Source organism: Arachis duranensis, chromosome 4 (assembly GCF_000817695.3).
Source record: "Arachis duranensis cultivar V14167 chromosome 4, aradu.V14167.gnm2.J7QH, whole genome shotgun sequence".
NCBI lineage: Eukaryota > Viridiplantae > Streptophyta > Magnoliopsida > Fabales > Fabaceae > Arachis > Arachis duranensis.
In genome coordinates this window covers 96,231,388-96,240,348 of record NC_029775.3, presented here as the reverse complement: position 1 = coordinate 96,240,348, position 8,961 = coordinate 96,231,388, and the positions used below count along the sequence as shown (strand labels likewise).

General features: G+C 39.0%; 2 pseudogenes; both read left to right on the top strand.

The window, feature by feature from the left end:
- LOC127746666 (photosystem I P700 chlorophyll a apoprotein A2-like) overlaps nucleotides 1–2,628 on the top strand; it is a 4,818-nt pseudogene extending 2,190 nt beyond the window's left edge.
- A 1,901-nt stretch (nucleotides 2,629–4,529) lies between these two features.
- LOC107485048 (proteasome subunit alpha type-4-like) lies at nucleotides 4,530–5,494 on the top strand (annotated as a pseudogene).
- The last annotated feature ends 3,467 nt before the right edge of the window (nucleotides 5,495–8,961 follow it).

The following is an 8,961-nucleotide window of genomic DNA, read 5'->3' as shown; positions in this document are numbered from 1 at the left end:
TTGAGTTATCAAACTCAACGTGATCGATAACCGCTATCTTTACTAATTAGCTTGAACTTCTATAATCCCAATCTTTTCCTAAGAATTAACTAGGATTTGAAGATCAAACTAATTAGCCACTTGACCTTCCTTTGCAACAGCAGAGGTTAACTAAGTGGAGTCAAGATTCAATTTTTGTCATCATTGATAAGGATAACTAGGATAGGCCTTCCAATTTCTCATACCTTGCCAAGAGTTTATTTTACAGTTATTTATTTATTTTAATTGTCATTTGAATTACTTGTCATACTTCTTTCTTATTTCCAAAACCCCCAATTTTGCCTTTTTCATAGCCAATAATAAGAACATACCTCCCTGCAATTCCTTGAGAAGACGACCCGAGGTTTAAATACTTCAGTTATCAATTTATTTAGGGATTTGTTACTTGTGACATCCAAAACGTTTGTAAGAAAGGTTGATTGCTTGGTTTAGTAACTATACTTACAACGAAAGTTTACTATAACTTCTAAACCATCAATCTTCAGTTCTTCAAAATGGCGCCGTTGCCGGGGAATTGCATTAGTGGTAGATTTTTATGTATATCTAATATAGTTTTATTTATTTTGTATTATAATTTGTTTAGACAAACTACTAAAAAATGCAATTTGGGATTCTCATTTTGGTCAACCGGCTGTAGAAGCTTTTACTCGTGGGGGTGCTCTTGGTCCAGTGAATATTGCCTATTCCGGTGTTTATCAGTGGTGGTATACAATCGGTTTACGTACTAATGGGATCTTTATACTGGAGCTCTTTTTCTATTATTTCTTTCAGCCATATCCTTAATAGCGGGGTGGTTACACCTACAACCGAAATGGAAACCGAGCGTTTCTTGGTTTAAAAATGCCGAATCCCGTCTTAATCATCATTTGTCAGGACTATTCGGAGTCAGTTCCTTGGCTTGGACAGGACATTTAGTTCATGTCGCTATTCCAGGAGCTAGAGGGGAATACGTTCGATGGAATAATTTTTTAGGTGTATTGCCACATCCTCAAGGATTAGGTCCACTTTTTACAGGCCAGTGGAATCTTTATGCTCAAAACCCAGATTCCAGTAGTCATTTATTTGGTACCCCTCAGGGAGCAGGAACTGCCATTCTAACACTTCTTGGGGGATTCCATCCACAAACGCAAAGCTTATGGCTGACTGATATTGCGGACCATCATTTAGCTATTTCGATTCTTTTCCTGATAGCTGGTCACATGTATAGAACCAACTTCGGGATTGGCCACAGTATAAAAGAGATCTTAGAAGCACACATTCCTCCAGGGGGTAGATTGGGGCGTGGACATAAGGGTCTTTATGACACAATCAATAATTCACTTCATTTTCAATTAGGTCTTGCTCTAGCCTCTTTAGGAGTTATTACTTCCTTGGTAGCTCAACACATGTACTCTTTACCTGCTTATGCGTTTATAGCGCAAGATTTTACTACTCAAGCGGCGTTATATACTCATCATCAATACATCGCAGGATTCATTATGACAGGAGCTTTTGCTCATGGAGCTATATTTTTTATTAGAGATTACAATCCAGAACAAAACGAGGATAATGTATTGGCAAGAATGTTAGACCACAAAGAAGCTATAATATCGCATTTAACTTGGGCCAGCCTATTTCTGGGGTTCCATACTTTGGGATTTTATGTCCATAATGATGTCATGCTTGCTTTTGGCACTCCGGAAAAACAAATCTTGATCGAACCCATATTTGCCCAATGGATACAATCTGCGCATGGTAAAACTTCATACGGCTTCGATGTACTGTTATCTTCAACGAATAGTCCGGCGTTCAATGCGGGGCGAAGCATATGGTTGCCCGGTTGGTTAAATGCTATAAATGAGAGTAGTAATTCTCTATTCTTAACAATAGGACCCGGAGATTTCTTAGTTCATCATGCTATTGCTCTAGGTTTACATACAACTACATTGATCTTAGTAAAAGGTGCTTTGGATGCACGTGGTTCCAAGTTAATGCCAGATAAAAAAGATTTTGGTTATAGTTTTCCTTGCGATGGTCCGGGACGAGGTGGTACTTGTGATATTTCGGCTTGGGACGCATTTTATTTGGCAGTTTTCTGGATGTTAAATACGATTGGCTGGGTTACTTTTTACTGGCATTGGAAACACATTACACTATGGCAGGGGAATATCTCACCGTTTAATGAATCTTCTACCTATTTGATGGGATGGTTAAGAGATTATCTATGGTTAAACTCTTCACAACTTATCAATGGATATAACCCCTTTGGTATGAATAGTTTATCCGTCTGGGCATGGATGTTCTTATTTGGACATCTTGTTTGGGCTACTGGATTTATGTTCTTAATCTCCTGGCGCGGATATTGGCAGGAATTGATTGAAACTTTAGCATGGGCTCATGAACGCACACCTTTGGCTAATTTGATTCGCTGGAGAGATAAACCAGTGGCTCTTTCCATTGTGCAAGCGAGATTGGTTGGATTAGCCCACTTTTCTGTAGGTTATATATTTACTTATGCAGCGTTCTTGATTGCCTCTACATCGGGCAAATTTGGTTAATGTAATTTTTTTTTGTATCCGCATCCTTTCCTTCTATGGAGAAGGTGGTTTACAGACCTCTTCTATATTCAATTTCTACTTCTATTTCTACATCTAGGATCCGACTTGTATGATTGATTGATACTAATAGGAAATTAACCATTATGGCAAGGAAAAGTTTGATTGAGAGGGAGAAGAAGAGAAAAAAATTGGAACAAAAATATTATTTGATTCGCCGATCCTCAAAAAAAGAAATAAGCAAAGTTCCGTCGTTAAGTCAAAAATGGGAAATTCATGGAAAGTTAGAATCACTACCGCGTAATAGTGCACCTACACGTCTTCATCGACGTTGTTTTTTGACCGGAAGACCAAGAGCAAATTATCGGGATTTTGGGTTATCTGGACACATACTTCGTGAAGAATGGTTGTGAAGGTTGGTTGCACTCATGTGACTTCATGCTAGTTTGGTTTGTGGTGGTGAGTGCTAATTTGTAGTTTGGTAAGTCAAAATTGGGGGAAAAGTTCGAAATTTTCTTTCGATTTTCTTCAACAATACTCAGAAAATGGGTTGAGGTGAGTAAAGTGTGTAAAACTTAGATATGGGGTCTCAGTAAATCTAGCATTATGGAAGTTTTTTGTGCTTCGAGTTTAGAATGTGGTTTTGGTACTTGAAATTAGAATTTCGAGGTTTTCAGGAAGAGATTGGATAATTGAGTTGTTAAATGCGGATGGTGATTATTGCTTTTGGGATTAGTTTTCTCTAATTGTGTGTCCTGTAGTTAATTTGGGTCTCTGATTCAGTTAACCGGTTGTTTCTAGTGATCTGCTCTCTAGTTTTTTGTGCACTAGGTAGCCTTTTGTTGGTTCTGAATCTCTTTGCATAGGTTGTGTGAGATGCAATAAGCCAGAATTGATATCAGGCTGTGCTTCGGTTAAGATTATAGAATGCCACTTTCGCTTCCCTTTTAATGATAATAGCTATATCTTTGTTGGAAACACTGTGAATTAGTGTAATTTCTTGGAGTTTCTAAGATAATAATTGTATATTACTTCTAATCTTCCCCTGGAGGGTTTATTTTGTTAACTTGGCTTTTGTGTAAGTAACGTGATTTTCAAAATTTGATGCTGGTGTTGTAACCTTGTGTTATGATGTTACAACTATGTTTTGTTCTGTTGGGTTGATTAATTATCTCTCAGATAACTAGTATAGAAGTAGAGTTGTGTTATTCTTCCGTCATATGACTAGAATGACTCCTTGTTTATTTGTATGACTCAAAGTTCTAAATTCCATCTTAGTTGTGTTTGTGTTTAGACTAGGGACTTCATAAGGAGGAAACTATGTCTTTGCTGATGTTACTTACACTCAATTTTCCCTCTGTGTAAATAACCCAATAATGGTTCACAATCAATAACATCCTCACCATCTAGAGGAACCCTATCAGCCAATCTTTCCTCTAATTGGAAGTCTTTCCAGGGGGACCACCACGGCTCCCCTCTTCCCGAGAATTCATACATCCCCCATTACTTTAGTTAAGTGCACGCCGTTGTCCAGGGAATGCCATTTTCCCTGTTTCCTTATTTTTGTGGTCTACTGCCAAATATTATTCGCTTAGGGGTTGTTTGCAAATTGGGATTTTAGAGGGGATGGAAAGGTAGGATTTGTAATGTAAAAGTTCAAAACTTAATACTATAAGTCTTTCATTTCCTTCTCTTGACCTCCAAAATCACAACTCACAAACAACCCCGTAGTTTACAAAACTAAATTACTGTGAAGACTTCGAGAAAGGAAATCTTGTCACAATTTTATCTTGATTGAATAATCATACGAAATGGTCATGTAAATTATTTCAAATCAATTCTTGATATTTAGAAGCCACTTTCAGGTGGTTATTTCTCTCTTCTACATTAATGCCTTATTGTGAATTTTCCTTGGTTCCTTTCAATTGTTTCTTTTATTTAAGACATACTTTATTCATTCAACTCTCTTTATATCTTGGCTTTGAACGTAATACATAGATCAATATGTCTCGAAGATATGATAGCCGTACAACAATCTTTTCCCCTGAGGGACGTTTGTACCAAGTGGAGTATGCAATGGAGGCCATCGGGAATGCTGGTACTGCAATAGGGATCCTATCAAAAGACGGTTTAGTGAAAAGAAGGTCACATCCAAGTTGCTGCAAACTTCAACTTCCACCGAGAAAATGCACAAGATTGATGATCATGTTGCATGCGCTGTGGCTGGGATTATGTCTAATGCCAACATCCTCATCAATACTGCTAGAGTCCAAGCACAACGCTACACATATGCTTACCAAGAGCCAATGCCCGTCGAGCAGTTGGTTCAGTCTCTCTGTGACACTAAGCAAGGTTACACACAATTCGGTGGTCTTCGTCCGTTTGGGGTCTCGTTCCTTTTTGCCGGGTGGGACAAAAACTTTGGCTTTCAGCTTTACATGAGTGACCCTAGTGGGAACTACGGTGGTTGGAAAGCTGCGGCTATCGGTGCAAACAACCAGGCGGCACAGTCAATACTAAAACAGGACTACAAGGAGGATATCACAAGGGAAGAAGCAGTTCAACTTGCATTAAAGGTGCTAAGCAAAACTATGGACAGCACAAGTCTAACTTCAGAAAAGCTTGAACTCGCAGAGGTTTTCCTCGCGCCCTCTGGAAAGGTCAAGTACCAAGTTTGCTCCCCCGAGACACTGACAAAGCTGTTGGTGAAGTTTGGCGTCACCCAACCAGCAACTGACACTGCTTAGCTTGTTGTTCAATGTTTGGTGCAGTTTGATTATTACTATGCAGTGCACTTATTCCTTTTGGAATAGACTACACACTGTGTCCCAAGTTTACTTAAAATTGTAAGTTATAAAACGTTTCATCTTGGTGATGCTGTTGGCTTTGTATACAGTTATGTGCTCTTTATAGACGTTTCATCTGTGATTGTTTAGCGTCCATTATTGTGTAATGGTTCTTCCAATTTATAGTTTCTAACCCGGGGCCTGAAATTAGTAGTTGATAGAAATACGTTTTTCAAAACAGAAGTAAAAATAATATGATTGGTAAGAAGTTGCAAAATAAAGAAAATAAGAAAAAAGTACTTTGCATATTTTAAAGGGTTTTTCTATTTTAATTTTTAGGAGGACTTGGTTGTGACTTGATTATTAATTAACTTGTTTAGTCAACAATTTTTTTCTTGAAAAGATTAAAATAATAGATGATTGGCGCAATGGCATCATTTGATTCATATAGTGGATTTCATCTAGTAATATATGGCTTTGTGATTTATCAAAAAAAAAAACATAAGGCTTTGTTGTGTTAATGTTTGTAATAGATGATTGAAATTAATATTTTTATTGATGTAATTATGTGTTTTTTAATCACTAATAAAATCTAAAGAGATAAGGACCAAATAAAGTATTTTTAAAATTTCAGAACTAAATTAATTTTCTTGTAATCCAAATAAATTTTGACATAAATTGAAGGTTGGAAGGTTTCACCATAATGGTCCTTCGGAGAATTTCCGACGTGACTCAGCGACGGCGTTGCTTATGTGGCACAGCCACTGCCACGTTGGACATTCAAAACGACGTCGTTTCATGGGGCGAAACGACGTCGTTTCATGGGGCAAAACGATTGAAAGCCCACACGTCGCCGTTTTGATCACAGTGAGTGTAGTAGTTACTTAGGTAAAGGGTTTGACATTCGTTACGTCTTCTCCTCCATATTTTCCCACCTCTCTCAACGCTTGGTCTCCTCCTCCATAATCAGTAGCGACGGGCAAGGGCACTGCTGCCTGGCTTCTTAACATTGCTGTACTGAACTTGGGGGAAGGTTCGTGGTTCACCATTGAAGCAACGACTGAAGAACCGTTTAAGCTAGCTTCAAGGTACAAATTTTATATTATTTTTTTTAATTTTTTGGATCATGTTTTATTCCTGATATGGCCGATTGTTAAAGTTACTTGAACATGATGCATCTAGTTTGTGTTAGAATCCATATATTGTTAGGGTTTTAATGTTTTCTTTCTTCAAACCAGTAATGGATGCTCTGTTTCTTTTGAAAAGAACAGGGGGTAATCTCTGATGGTGTGTAATATCTAAGTTATTTGTTGTTTTTGTGTTGCATGCGTGGTAAATTTTAAACATTTCCTCTGTTACGTTGCAGATGAACGCCGAATTGTTAGACATAATGTTTCATCATGGGGGAAATTTTGAGAGGGGTAAGGATGGGAGATGGACATACACACCTGACAATAAGCATTGTTTAGGTGATCTGGATGTGGACAGGTTGGATGTATTTTACCTGAGAAATTACTTCAAAGAGCTAGGCTATGAGACCATGAAGGAGGTTTGGTGGCAGGTCCCAGGGATGAGCCTGAAAGTAGGTTTGAGGCGTTTAGACTCTGATAATGAGCTGAGAGAGCTGTGTTCTCATGGTGGAAAGAACAATGGGGTAGTGGATGTTTACATTGAACATGGCATTTCAGAACCTAAAATAGTACAAGGACAGGATGTTGTTGTGCATGCTGATGACCAGGTGAGGAATCTTGGAGAGCAAGCCAAGTTAAATTCTAGGATGGTGAAAGACTCCCTGTCAAACTTACCACCGAGAAGGACCCTCCTATGAGTTTAAGCATGGTAACATACAAGCCCCAAGCTAAAGAGGCGTTACCGAAGAAGAGCAATGTGAATTCTAACATGGAGTCCCAGACTAAGCCTAAGTCAAAATCTAAGCCTAAGACAGTTCCCAAACCCAAACCATGTCCAGACAGAACAGTGTAACTAGGACTAGGAGATACTGTCTGAGGTCTTTAGGAAAAGGTTTTTCAAAAGCAAAGGAAGATGCTGGTGACCTTGTTGTTTTATCCTCTGACTCAGACTCTCATGACAGCTACGAGAGTGCTGAGGACAATGCCTATAAGCTACAAGAGCTGGATGATAGCTCGGATGAATCGGGCATTGGATATACTGTTCCTTCACAGAAGAAAAAATCAAGAAACCCAATACAAGGAAGAAGGTCCAGGCAGAGAGTGGAAAGGAAAAAGGGAAGGCCAAGGTCTGTGTTGATAATGATGGATTTGTGGAAGATATTTCTGATGAAGATGTGAACATCGGATTTGTGGGGGGAGGTCTAAAGGGGGATAACCATGACATTTTTTATCCGGGGTCAGAATCGGATGGTGCCAATTCGTGGCACTCTTTGGAGATGAAAATACCACCTAATTCAGAGGATGAGTTGGTTGGAGAAGAAAGTTCGGAGGAGGTATTTTCGGTGTTTAGACAGGGTGCTAGGTTTAGAGAACTGCATTTAGAAGTCAGGATGAAGTTCAATACTAAGTGGGAGTTCAAGGAGGCAGTAAGGGAGTTCACTATACAAGAAGGGAGATGGATGAGGTTCAGGAAGAACGACAGCAAAAAAGGTAAGGGCAGTATGTAAGGTGAAGGATTGCAAATGGGTTGTGTACGCATCAAGGGACCACAAAGATAGTTACTGGCAAGTGAAGACATTCTTAAATGATCACACCTGTCCAAGAGAGGATAGGAACATGGTAGAAAATAGAAATTGGGTTGCAGGTAAGTTGGTGAAAAAAGTATGGAAATATCCCAATTTCAGGAATTGTGAGGCTACAATTTTTTTTCAAGACGAAATACGACTTGTTGCTCAATAGGAATTCTATATCACGGACACTGTGTGATGCTAGGAATGTAGTTTATGGGGATGCGAAGGAGAAATATGCCATGCTTAGGGACTATGGTGAAACCCTGTTGAAGACCAACCCAGGATCCACAGTTCAGATTTGCACAAAGACACAGCCTAGTGGTGAGGTCATATTTGAGAGGATGTATGTCTGCTCAAGTGGGTGCAAATTAGGTTTTAGGGCTGGCTGTCGTCCATTAATTGGACTTGATGGACCTTTTTTAAAACTGTATTCAGGGGGCAAATTCTTTCGACTATTGGACAAGATGCTAATTGATAAACCACTATTTCATGGTTCATCTTGTGCTCAATTGAGTGATTTTTATCAACTCTTTACCCATTTATCCATACTAATCGCATGTTTTACGTTTTCCTTCCGGAATTTGTGCTATGATTGAAAACATGCTTCTTTGGTCTTATATTTGCTAATATTAATCCTCTCTTATTACCATTAGATGCCGTGATATGTGTGTTCAGTGATTTCAGGGATTATGGGGCAGGAATGGCTTGGAGAATTGAAAGGAAGCATGCAAAAGCGGAAGGAATACAAGAAATTGAAGGAACTGCAAAGTTGTCAGCCTGACCCTCTCGCACTAAAACGGTCATAACTTGAGCTATAGAGGTCCAAACGACGCGGTTCCAGTTGCGTTTGAAAGCTAACGTCCGGGGCTTCGATTTGATATATAATATGCCATAGTTGCCC